This window comes from Monodelphis domestica, chromosome 2, assembly GCF_027887165.1.
Source record: "Monodelphis domestica isolate mMonDom1 chromosome 2, mMonDom1.pri, whole genome shotgun sequence".
NCBI lineage: Eukaryota > Metazoa > Chordata > Mammalia > Didelphimorphia > Didelphidae > Monodelphis > Monodelphis domestica.
Window position 1 is genome coordinate 148290948 of NC_077228.1, and position 13229 is coordinate 148304176.

The window sequence follows — 13229 nt, forward strand, 5'->3', positions numbered from 1 at the left end:
AAGGTAGAAAGATTCTAAGGAGATTTTAAAAATAACATTGATTAATGATTATTTAAAATTAAAAAAAATTTACACAAATAAAATTAAAATTAGAAGGAAAGGAGAAAACTGGGGAATATCTTCACAGTACTTTTTTGGTAATGGTTTCATTTTAAAAATATATAGTTAAGTCAAATTTATAAGAATAAGACCCAACACCTCCCTTGATAAATGGTTAAAGGATATAAATAGGCGATTTTCTGAAGAAGAAATTAAAGGGATCAAAGTCATGGAAAAAGGCTGTAAATCACTGAAAATTATTGAAGAGCAAATTAACCAAACTCTGAGAACCACCTGATTTCCATCAGATTACAATCTATATAGTAAAATAATTATTATAAAGATAATCAGTGTTGAAAGACCAAGTAACTCTGATTAACATGACCCACTGGAATTCAAAGACCTCACAATAAAACATGCTATACACCTCTATATAGAGAAGTGATGGGCTCAGTTCAAACTGGAGCAATTTTCCCCTTTATTTATTTTTTTTTACTGGGGGTGGGGTGGGGAAGTATGACTAATGAGGAAGGATGTTTTGGAAGACTATAAAAATTTATAATAGGTTTTGCTTTTCTTGCTTCTCATAGGGAAGAGGAGGGGTTAGGGGAAAGGAGAAAATTTTAAAAATATATTTTAAAGAATAAAAAACGCTTAGTACTTTAATTTTTTAAAAGATAACACTTGTTTTTGAGGGGTAATACTACAAAACAAGTCCTTGGAAGGAGTACCTCATTTTTAGTATCCTGGAAAAATCATGCAGTTCTAGGTTTTATTGGGAACAAAATACAAGCAACAAAGTACTTCAAATAGTTATTTGATTCCATGTCATGAAAAGTATCTGTTGTACTGGTTATATAGAGTTACCTAGTAATTTATAAGTCTCCTTCGGAATGGACACTTCTTGGGGGAAGGTACTGTGTTTACATTCCCTTGGATCCTCAGTACATAGAACTATGACTGACAGTAAGTACTTATTTGAATGCTTGTTGACTGATGAATATCAATATTTTTGTGTACCTCTATGACAACATTTTTATGAATCAAGTCTAAGAAATAATTGGTTTGTCCATGTTTTAGCGTTATTATATCTCATAACTAACCATGCCTCTTATTATATTCATAATTCCATTATATTCTTGAGCTTAGTCAAGTAAGAAAGGAAAATAGAATTTCTTCCCTTTCAAATTTTACAAACTAATGGAAAAATACAATATTTAAATGCAGTAAGTAATTTTAAAAAAGATAATTCTTATCAATGAACTGCTATTTCTTGAATATCTAGTGAATACATCATGCTAAACACTCTGGATGATGCAAATTACTCTACAATAATTATTTTCTGGAGAGATGAGGCTGATGAATACACAGAAGTAATACAAAGAAACATAAACATAAGATGAATATAAAAACAATAAGTGTTCTTACTCTTCATTGCAGTTACATGAACAAGATACCTATCTCTAGGCTCTGGGCATTTTCTCTATCTATTCCCCATGCTTGGAATGTTCTTTCTCCTCGGTTCTGTTTACTGATTTCCCTGGTTTCCTGAAGTTCAAATTAAAATACTATCTTTCATTGGCAGCCTTCCCAAACTCTTTTAATTTTAATGTCTTCCTTCTGTTAATTATTTCCTATTCATACTATGTGTAGCATGCTTTGTATATATTTGCTTGCATGTTGCCTCCCCCATTAGGTTGTAAGCTCCTTGAGGGCAGGGACTGTCTTTTGCCTCTTTCTTTTTGTATCTCCAGCACTTAGCCCAGACCCTGACACATAATAGGTGTTTAATAAATGTTTATTGATTATTTTCTGTGGTCATTCAAAACATAAGTAAAACAAATCTCACAAAAAAAAAATAGCAGGATCTAGACCAAGGGTACCAGCCTGTCCAGTTGATTATAAACCTCCAATTACCTTGATTAAGTTGAAGTATGCTCTGGTCAGTCTCCCTACTTCTTGGAAATCGAGGGCTTTTCCAATACCAGTTAGAATAACCAGTTAGTTATATGGCCAAGAAGTCTATCTACCCAGGGAAGGATACATTAATTTGTTATCTTAAAATTCAAATAGCCTGGGAATCTGAGTGAGAATTCAATTATATCTGCCAGTTACTTATTGTGTCTCCAGGTGCTTTTGTTCTGGGGAAGAAAATCACCAGCTTATAATGCCAGATGTATGCCCTTTAGAATTATCTTGCCAGAATTCATGTAGTGTCACCTAGTTCTGTCAACATCTGTTTATTGGGGAGGGGGAAACAAGGAACAGACTTACATTGAAAAGTTTCAGAAGATGAACAGAACAGATCCTCAACATACTCAAAAATGATTAAATGTATAAAATTAGTACACCGAGACTTGCAAGAAGTTTTCAGGAATAAGCTGAATTATTATTAAGGTTTTGTTTTCATAAAGTTGAATTATACCTAAACAACAGAGCATGTATATAGCATAGGAAGGCAAAGACTTTGGCAAGTAAATTCCTGCCAGCTGTAGTTTTTATGAAATAAATTGTATCTCCACCAGTTCTCTTCAAAGTGTTTAAGTTCCCATTGGTTTTGAAATGAGCTGGCATCCTCAGTGAAGAGCAGCTGATTCTGGTGGAGAACATTCTTCCTTAGCATCAGGGGACCCACTCTGTGACAAACTGTCAAGCTGCATCTGGAACTTCAATCATAGAAATATGGAAACTATTAAAGCCGGCTAAGTAGTTGGCACCCAGAAAGGAATAAGTGGGAAGTTGCAACAGGTGGATAAATCATTGTTTCCAGGCTCTATAGCAGGAACTGCCAAATGACAGGATAATGTGGATGGTGCCAGGCTGATTGGCCAAAAGAGAATATTCAGTAGCCAACTTCTAAGCCAAAAGGACATTGGCATATTATTCTTCATTGTGGCTTATCAAGGAATACTGAAGATTTAGCATGAAATGTAGAATATGCAAGAGAGAGTTAAAGACATGCTTACTCCATAACCCCCCCCCCCATAAAGAGCAGATATTCTGGTGAACTTTGCATTAGTGCACCATAGCAAAGCTAAAAATGTGTATGTTTGAGACGGTAGAGAGGAAAATAAAGGAGATATTTGCTATCTGAGAGAGATGGTTTTTAGGGAATTTATAATTATTTTTAAAAGAAATTATGTATAAAAAGATCAGATGGAATATACCACAGGAAGCAAAACAGGTAACCTCTTCTACATGATTGATACTTTTAAAAGTTCCCTTGGGAGTGGTGCTGATATGTATCCAAGTGAATATTCATATATGCTTCCTATTTAAATTCAATTCAACAAACATTTATCAAGCACTTACTTTGTACAACGTCCTGGGCCACATGGTGAAAGGATAAAGATGAAAAATAAATCAGTCCCTATACATGAAGGGCTCATAAATTGAATATGACACAAGACGTGTCTGAATATCATACAAAATGCAATAATAGCATGAGAAAGGTATAAACAACAAGCTATAAGAAATTCCATGAAAGCAATCATTGTCTTCAGGAGTGAAAATTAGGGATTGTTGCACAGAGAAGGACCTGAGCAGAACTTATCAGAAAAATAAATTGCAATGTTGCTTTTTTAATCAAGAGTGAGAGGAGGATATGCTTTTTTTTTTATCATAAAGAAAATATTCTTTAATTGAGTGATTTTTTTCTCATTAAGTTAGTTTTAGGTACACACATTTGAAGTTCTATATCCAACTAGGTGTGTGTGTGTGTGTGTGTGGGGGGGAATGTAGTGAATTATTCTACAGAATTCAAACAACCATAAGATCAATGTCAATTGAATTGAGGAAGGACTGTGCATTGCCCCTCCTCTCAACCTCCCTCCATGGAATAAGATTGCAATTGGTTATTTGCAACTGTGTTCCTTTCTCCAATTAAATACTATGCAAATTTAATCATTTTGATTGATATAAAAGTTAACTCAGTTATAAGTAGTGTCCTTTTTGTTTGTTTGTTTGTTTTTCTCTAGTAAAATATACCTTTTTTTCACCTTCCTTTCCAAAGGAAAAAAAATCTTTTCCAGTTTTTCACTGAAACTTTTAAACCAACCATAATGTGAGCATATTACTAATAGCATTAATATATTACAGCATGGTAATTATGTTCCATTACGTAAGTAAAGCCCTGATGCATTCTTCCATACACACAGATCCTAGTCTCCTCCTTCATATGATTCACAGTTCATTCATCTCATTTTTTGAAGTGGCACTACACCACAGCTGTTCAGAATATAAACTTCCCTGAATTGCAAACAGAACTATCCAGTTTCTTCATCTTCACATTAGAAGCATCCAGTCCATTTAAGAGAAGGTAACTATTTCTCCCAGTGACAAATGTTCATAGGCTAGAACAACATGTCCATTGCTGGTGGGAGAAGGGAGGAACAGAGAGTAGGGAATTATATGTTTTTAGTTAGAATCATTTCATTAAAAATGAAGAGTTTTTAAATAGAAATATGAAATACATTCATAACTGCAATTATCTAAACAATCTAGTTAACATTTATTCGTTAATTTTCTCTCTACTCAAATTATCTTTTGATACAAATATTCCTATAAATGATGATTTCAGTGTATTATTTTTTTAAAGTCACATTCTCAACAGAACACAGAATGACAGAGCAGCTAGAAAAGGCTAGTCTCAGAAAGACTTGTTGTGTTCAAGTTCTGCCTTGACACCCATTAGCTACGTAGCCCTAAGCATGTGATCAAGCTTCTTAGTGCTCTTTAAGCTGTAAAGAGAGTCCTAACCTTCACTGGAACAAGGAATTTCCATCTCTGGAAGTTCCCCTTATGAATGAAATTACATCTCCAGGCCCTATCCCTATTTTATCTTCAACAGGTTACCTGCTTTAATACCTCAGTATTACGCAACAAGCACACACTCTGAACACCATCTAACATGGTTCCTTCCTTAGACCTTGTATAACTCAAAAGGAAAAGATCAAACAGGGTTTTAAATGAAAATAAATTAGCTAGCTTTTTTCCTTATCTGCATGTACAATCCCTTTTGCAGTGAGTTTTTGAAGCAATCTCAAGAAATCATATCTTGGAAGTATTTTGTGGAGTAGAGGTTTTAGAAGGGAAGAATTAACAGTGGCGTATTTTACTAAACTTTATATATTTTAAAATTGCTTTTAAAGGATAATACAAAGATGTTACTTACATAAGACTCTCAATCTTCCTGCAAGCAATTCTCATGCAAACCAAAAGACCTTTTAACAAAGATTAACAGTGATATTTTTTAAAAACTTTATTTCCACACTTAACTTTTGAAATAATACAAGTCTTCTAAATTCAAACCAAATTCTTTATTTTTTGAAGTAAAATAAATAAAATGTTTAATTCAATCTATCATATTAAGCTAATTGTAATCACATTCCATTTTAAAGAATCTTTCAGATATTAATAGGAAAAACATATCGACAGTCTTTATATAAAAGAAAAATTCTTTGGATCAGAAAGATGGATAAAAAATCTATTAATGTATGTTCTATTTGATAAATTCTTAAATGAAAGTAGCCATAGCAAAAGTAAATTTTATTCTATAAAAATGATCATCTTTTGTGCCAATATCTTGAGAAAAAAGATTTAAAACAAATTTAAGTTAAGCTACATTATTCCATGTGTAATGATGTGCTTAACATTTTCTGTGAAAGATTAGATAATGCAGCCAAAAATAAAATGTTAGAATACACATGTACATATACACAAAGAAGAGCCAATGACACAGGAATTCTCTGTGTGCATTTATACCTAGCAGTACCAGTTCCCATTACAAGGGGGTGCCCCCCCCCCCACTTGTACATACAACAATATATTTGGAAAAAATCCTGGCATATCTTTACATTAGTTACATTACCACAATAGACATGCATGTTCTCTTTGAAATCTGAGCTCAAATTTACACTTTCTGGAGTGAACATTATTATTCATCAGAGGCTTTATCTAAAGTAAATACTTGGACTCTGTTTTAAGCATTGGCAATGTTGATCCATGTTAATTTGTCATAACACTCTTTGCCTACTGAAATCTTTTGGGGCTTACTTATTCAAATGCAGGCTAAAAAGGAACTCTTGTAAATTTTTGACCACTCACAAAAACATGGATAGATATCTGGAATTACAAAAGAAAAAAGATAGAAGTCTTGTTTGAACTCAAACTGAGCCACCAATCTAACCACTATGAAAACATACCTTAAAAAGCTTCATTGTCCTCTACAACACAACTGCCATGATATATATAGCATTCTCTAAGCTATAGCAAGCATCAGCAGCACCCGTGACAAAGACACACAGAGAGAAATATTGTTTTGTACCCCACAACAATAGTTTAAACAATGAATACCAATAAATGAATCATTATATCCTTAAGAATATTTTGTATTGGACAAATTTCCCAAGTCCTTAGTTTCTCTTAACATTTCCAGTCTGCAAGCAGCACAAGAGTTAAAACATTCACGGCGCATACATAATCTAAACAGGCTCATATTTCCAACATGCACACCCTACTAAGTATACAAGCGAATTCTATTACATAAGTCAAGTCCCCCTCTTCTACGTAGCTAAAGAAAGGAAGAGAGAAAGAAAAAAAAAACAGCCCAGTTAACTAATGTTCCTAAAAGGAATCAAGTGGGGGAACTGATGGTGCAGGTTAAGAAATAGGCATGTAGTTCAAGCAGCTGTTCCGCAAGTTTGGATGACTCCTTGCCCCGGCCATAAAGAAGCGCGCGGAGCTGCGTACCTCCACCTGGGTGTTGCTCAAGACTCAGATCTTGATTCTCCCCCTAACCCCCGAAACGCAAATGAATCAAAATCACTCACTGGAAAATTGAGCTGGTCTTAGCTCTGCCCCCATTTAACAACGGGACAAATAAAAGAAAAATCAAGATGAGATAAGAGTAATCGCCTAGGCACCAGGTCCTTTCAAGTCTGAAGTCTGTCACTGGGAAGAAAGGAAACAACCCAATCTTCATCGTGGGGAGCCCCCAGGTCCTGTTCGACATCTAGCTCAGTCTTTTCGAGGCACCTCATTGTCACAAAGGCAATCCCCTCACTCTGTCCCCCATTTCCATCTCTACCCTATTATGCGCTGTCCCAGTGCAAGTAGTTCGAGGAGGAGAAATGGGACAATCTATCCCCTGCCTCCCCCACCCCCATTATCCACAGTTCTGTTGTTTCAAGTGCCAAGAAGAAAGACCTTTCCTACCTCAGCTGAAAACTTTTATTTCACCCTCCAGATAACTCGCAAAGGCAAGAAGGTTCAGTTAACTCGGGCACCACCCTTTCCCCAGAGCCCCGGGAGCTTGGCCCCTTCCTTACCTGATGGCAGGGACCTCAGGGCGCTTCAGGTACCTCCGCCTGTTCCGGACCCTTCCGGTGCCCTCAACAAGGTGTCTGGACTCGTCACCTCACTTTCCACCTCCTCCTCCCGCCCTAGGCTGGGTCAGCGAGCAAATGACCTAGGACCTAGATGTCCAAGCCAGATTCACGCTTTGCTGATTCCGGTTCATGATCCCAACCCGAAGCTTTGTAGGTTCCTCGGGTGTAGACAATGAGAAGAAGGGCAACTTGTCCCCCAGCTTGGGTGTGGGCTCTAGGTCCAGCGAGCGCTCCCGAAGGCAGCGGCTGCCGCCGTGTCACATGCCTTCTTCTCTCCCGGCAGAGGCACCTGTCCAAGCAGCCGCGCCGGCTCCGCGCTGCCACCGCCGGGCTTCCTTGGGATCCCTTCCCCGCAGCGCTTTTTTGCCCTTTCTTATCGCTTGGTCTTTTATTCCCCACTCCCTTTCTCTCCTCACTCCCTTTCTTTTTCTTTTCCTCCTCCTTAAATTTTCTTCCTCTTCTTTTCCCAAAGCAGGCACTAGAAGTGGAAGGGGGGTCTTTTTCACCACCCACCCGTTCACTCCCCACCAACTCTTACTTCGCCTAGGGGTGGCTGTTTTCCTCAATGCTACTCCCACTCCCTTCCTATTCTTGCTTCCCTTCTTCTTCTTCCTTCTCCTCCTCCTCCTCTTCTTCCTTTTCTTGCTGCAGCTGCTTTCCCTCAGCTCCCTCACTGCCTAGCACCGGTGTAATGCACTGGCTGCCTACTTGAGACCAAAACCTGTCCTGGCTACTGAGCATGCCCAGTTGCCCTTGTGGAACCACACTAACCTTCCATGTGCTGTGAGATTCCGTTTCTCCCTATTTTAGCGACCGCCTGGGAAAGAGACAGGGGAGGCTTTGAGAGTCCATCAAGTGGATATGCTTCTTGGAAGCAGGGAGAAAAATAGGAAAAGGAGAAGTTGGGCTTTAACCAATCATCGCACTCTGACAATCTGATTTTCTCCTGGCTACTACATAGCATATGGCTTTTGCCAATTGTTTATGAAATTGAGGAAATTGAAAAGTCTAGTATTTTATTTTTGGTGGGGGGCAATAACCTCCATTTTAGTCACAAAACGTGTTTCATTTGGGAATCTAGAACCAAAGATACTACAGTATCTCTTAAGCTATAGCTTTAAGCAGTTGTAGAAAGCAAAGAACTAGACAATTTACTAGACAGTTTATATTCTTTAAGCAGTTGTAGAAAGCAAAGAACTAGACAATTTATCCTCGAGGTAGTGAAGGCATAGAGAAAGCAGTAAAATTTTACTTAAAATATAATCCAAGTTCTGTTAATAGCTGTGAGATATCAGAAAAGTAACAAATATTTAAAACTTCAGTTTTCTGTGAAATGAGTTTGGACTAAATCGTCTCTACCATTACTTTTTAAGGTCACATTCTTTGATTCTGGGACTTGGGTTTTCCCTTTTAGAACATATGCTCCAGGTAGGTAAAAGTTGACAAATAGCCATGAAAATGACAGAACACATATGCATTTTCAGGCTGGAGGAAAGTAGATTGTTGAAGATGTGTTGACAGAGCTAGAAATCCAGAAATGGTGTCGACTCAGGAAATAGGATAAATTTATGAAAAATGCAATTGCAAATAGTTTTGGAAATGAACAAAAATTAAAACTGCTAAAGAAAATAATGTGGCAGCACAAGGAACTCTCTGATGAGTCCAAATTTTAAAAGAGCATAGACAAAAGTAAGTTACTGGATCACATAAAAATTCAAGGATAAAAAAATTTTTAGGAATCTAAGAAACACATAAAAAGCTCTAAGGCAAAAAAAAAAAAAAGCTGAGATGAAACAAATTATAAAAGCCAAAACACGGGACAGATTGATTGTGCAAGGGATAGAGTACCAGACCTCAAGTCCAGCCAACCTATGTTCAAATCTGGCTTCAGATACCTCCTAGACATGTGACCCTGAGCTAGACTTTAATTGCCTAACCATTACTACTCTTCTGTATTAGACCTGATAATTATTCTAAGACAAAAGTTAAGGTGTTTTTTTTTTTTTTAAGCAATTACATTGGGGGCAGCTGGGTGGCTCAGTGAACTGAGAGCCAGGCCTAGAGATGGGAGGTCCTAGGTTCGAATCTGGCCTCAGACACTTCCCAGCTGTGTGACCCTGGGCAAGTCACTTAACCCCCATTGCCTAGCCCTTACCACTCTTCTGCCTTGGAACCGATACACAGTATTGACTCCAAGACAGAAGGTAAGCGTTTTTATTTTCTTTTTAAATGATTACATTTTATGTTATTTAAGTTTATTCAGAATAAGAAGATTAATAATAAGGAAACAGGTATACTTTTTGAGAAGTAGGACATAAAGAAAAGAAATTACCAAACTCTTGGGTTTTGACCCATCTTCTTCAGAAAAGCCAAAACAGATAAAATCAAAAGTGCAAAACAGGAGACAAATGAGTTGGAGGACACCTTGGCTATTCTAAGTCATTTAATATTGTGTCTAGTCCCAGATAAACTAAATGCTAAAATATGTTTTAAAATGAGCCTTTTCTTTTTGTTTTAAAATGCATATTTATTTTAGATATATTTTATTCTGTCCTTCCCAGTGCCTCTCTCACTAAACAACAACAAAAAAATGAAAAATAAAATTCTAATCACAAGCATAATCCATCAAAACAAATAACCACATTGGACATGCTGAAAAATGTAGATGTTATTCTGAATTTTTAGGTTTATCACTTCTTTGGCAAATTTGTTTCTAAGCCTCTATTCTACCAACATTGAACTTCAACTTTTGCATTATTCCCTGATTTTCTCATAAGTAGCAACTAGATTATAAGCTTTTTAGGTAGGATCAGAATCTCAAGTCCTCACATTATTTCTGACATAATCTTTTCATACACGCACAGACACACACACACACATATAGATTTTACTACTGGATTGATCTTCATAAAAGTGGTTTTTAACTAACCATTTCCTTCTCAAATAATGTAAATAAATCCCATTAACTACAGAATAAAGTCTCATTTTTTAATGTGATATTTACAACCACCTATTATTTGGTCTTTCCAACCTTTTCAATCTTATGTCCTTCTACTCTCTTCATGTCTCCATTTTATTCCCAGCACTGCCACCAGACCTAGCCAAATTAGCATATTTATACTTCGCTATTCCTAGTACTATACTTTTTTCATACTCTTCTCTCACCTGAAAAAGCTCCTTCTCAATATAAATTCCACATAATTTCAAGATTCATATTAAATTTCACCCATATTTTTCAATATTCTTGGTTCCCTTGACTATATGTTTTGTCTCTCCTCTTTGTACTGTAAGGATAATTTTATAGTTGGGACTTAATATCTAAATTAATTATTGGTCGCCATGGGATATCCCAAATAATAAAATACCCAAGTCAGCTGGAAATTATGGTGATTTTAATTAATATAAAGGAAAGAATTTAAGAAAGAGAGAGAGAAAGGAAAGAGTTAATTTAAAACTGCTCCAGCTCAGGCTGAGGCAGGCAGGAGTTAAAGGCCCTTAGCCAAAGGGGCCTCCCCTGAACGCCAAGGGATAAGGAAGTCATTCTTATCACTAACCACAAGACCATCTCAAGGAAGCTGTCTGAGGGAGCTCCTCCAGACTCGAATTCAAACTGGCACCCAGGCCTGCTCAAAGGAAATCACCAGTCAGATCCACCTCTCTTGGGAAAGACACCGAAGAGAGGAAGTGACGTGCCCTATATAGATGGTTTTACATCACTTTCCTGCATCACATCTGTACCAATGGTAGTTTAACTTGACTTAGGACAGCCCAGGGTCTGTCAGGTGTTTCTGCACATGTCTGTTGAAGACTATCCTCCTAAATACTTAATCCTTGAGTATGGGTGCAGACATTCCTGACCTTGTTAGACTAAGTAGGGTAGAGCAATGTAGACTTCACAAGACATTCCTGATTCTTTTAGACCAAGTATCTCCATTGTTACAACCAGGAGGTAGCTAAATCAAATCTTCACAGTACCAACATGAAACTTTGAAACCCCCCATTATTACATTTTTGGATTTGTCTCTATATGTGCCTGTTTCTTACATATCCTATTAGACCACAAACTGGGACTATATTTTAGTCTTTTTTTTAACTTTCCCTGAAAGAATATTATTTAGCTGTTCAGTAGGGTGGGATCCATGGATGACACCTTCTAAGACCAATCTAGATGATTATAATCATGGATATAAGTGTACACTTGTTTAATGTGGGTAACGAATCAATAGATCACCAAATCAATAGATACAAGGGTACAACTTCAATGAGAACTCTAGAGACCCACAGAAGAAACATTTCTTGTGAGACTGTGTGTATGGGGACAAAAGGAGATGAGACATATTCTGGACTGGTGGACTTCACCCTGTTGTAATCTGTATTTGCTTGGTGGTGGTTTTAAAGTTATGCCATTAATTTTATTTTCTGGAATTTTCTAAATTCTCTGATTTTTTTTTTGTTTCATTTTTTTACCCATGGTTAACCCCATATAACTGAATTAGCAGACATGGGGTCACAACTATTTCTCAACACATATCTATTCAACAAGAAAATAATTAATGTCTAATCAACAGTTAATATGAAAATTTTGATTGATTACAAAGAATATTTTGATATTAAGGTGGTTGCCACAAGCCAGGTCCAGCCCCACTTGTGGCTCCAGGGGTTCTCGCAGGTGAATGAACGGTTAGGATAAAAAAATAAAAAATGGAAGACAGCATGTAAACCATCCAGGGGCAAGCTTTGCATCTGGTGGCTGCTCCACCATGCCCAAGTCTGGTCTTTATTTTTATACCCATTTTCTTGGCGGACAGATACAATTTTCAGCACACATGTTCAAGTAAAGATAATTAGAAAAATGACACATTGACTTCCAGTCAAGATGGCAGCTTAGAGAAAGCTAAAGTTCAGAGCTCCAGAAATCCTTCCTTACAGATCTCAAACTGAATGCTCCTAGGGCACCGAAATTCAAAACAAACAACAGAATAGACCCCGGGAACACTCCTCCTGGACCTGGATCAAAAGGTATGGCACCCCAAAAGTTAGAACCCGAGATCACTCGGATCTAAGGGGTAGGCAAAAGGAAGGTCCCAGGACCCATCCCCCCCAACCCAGAGCACTGAATCCGAGGCAGCAGCAGGAACCTCAGGGCAGGCAAAAGGGCCCCGGGAGCCGGCTATTCTGAAGGCCACACCCTGAAAACAACCGGACCCAGTTGAGGGGGCACCCAGACAGCAGGGAAACAGAGAGAGACAGGAGGAGCCTGTAGCCCCCTGACCAGATCCTTCCATCTGAGTCTCACCTAAGGTCCCTGCCTCAGGGCATACTCAGTCTGAGGTTAATCCTATCACCAGCCCTTGGAGCTCCTAAGCCATGGCCCCTCCCCCTCAGAGTGCAGGCTCCTCTGGCCAGCAAAGGCATTGAAATACATCTGAGAGTGTCAAGCCAGGCGAAGAGCATAGAAGTAAGGCAACAGAGAAGCATCGGGAGGGAACTGAGGAGGGTAGTAACACCGAAACATCGAAACACCAGCAATTCCGGGCTTCCTGGGGAAGACAGACAATTTGCCTGGGGCTAAAGCCACTGAACACCAGACAGATAACAGAAGAGCCAGCCCCCCTAACTCAGATAGAGATGGCAAACAGCACAGAAGCAAAAAAGCCTCAAAACAACAGGAAAAACAAGAAGGGGCAACTTTGGACACATTTTATGGAACAAAAATAGAAAATGCAGAGGAGATAGAAGAGGAAACACAAGCAAATGTGCTAAAACCTTCCAAAGGAAATGGAAACTCTCCACAAACTTTTG

The 13229-nt window shown here is 37.8% G+C and overlaps 1 protein-coding gene across 3 annotated transcripts in view; it reads right to left on the reverse strand.

The window, feature by feature from the left end:
- The window catches only part of CHRM3 (cholinergic receptor muscarinic 3), a 576253-nt gene extending 567996 nt beyond the window's left edge, over nucleotides 1-8257 (reverse strand). Inside the window, exon 1 of one of the 3 annotated variants that reach the window (XM_007481566.3) lies at nucleotides 7368-8257. The gene's annotated coding sequence lies outside the window, so the exon portion shown is untranslated. The remainder of the gene's footprint in view (nucleotides 1-7367) is intronic. The other 2 variants (XM_056816083.1, XM_007481567.3) reach the window with 2 other exon arrangements.
- Nucleotides 8258-13229: the final 4972 nt, after the last annotated feature.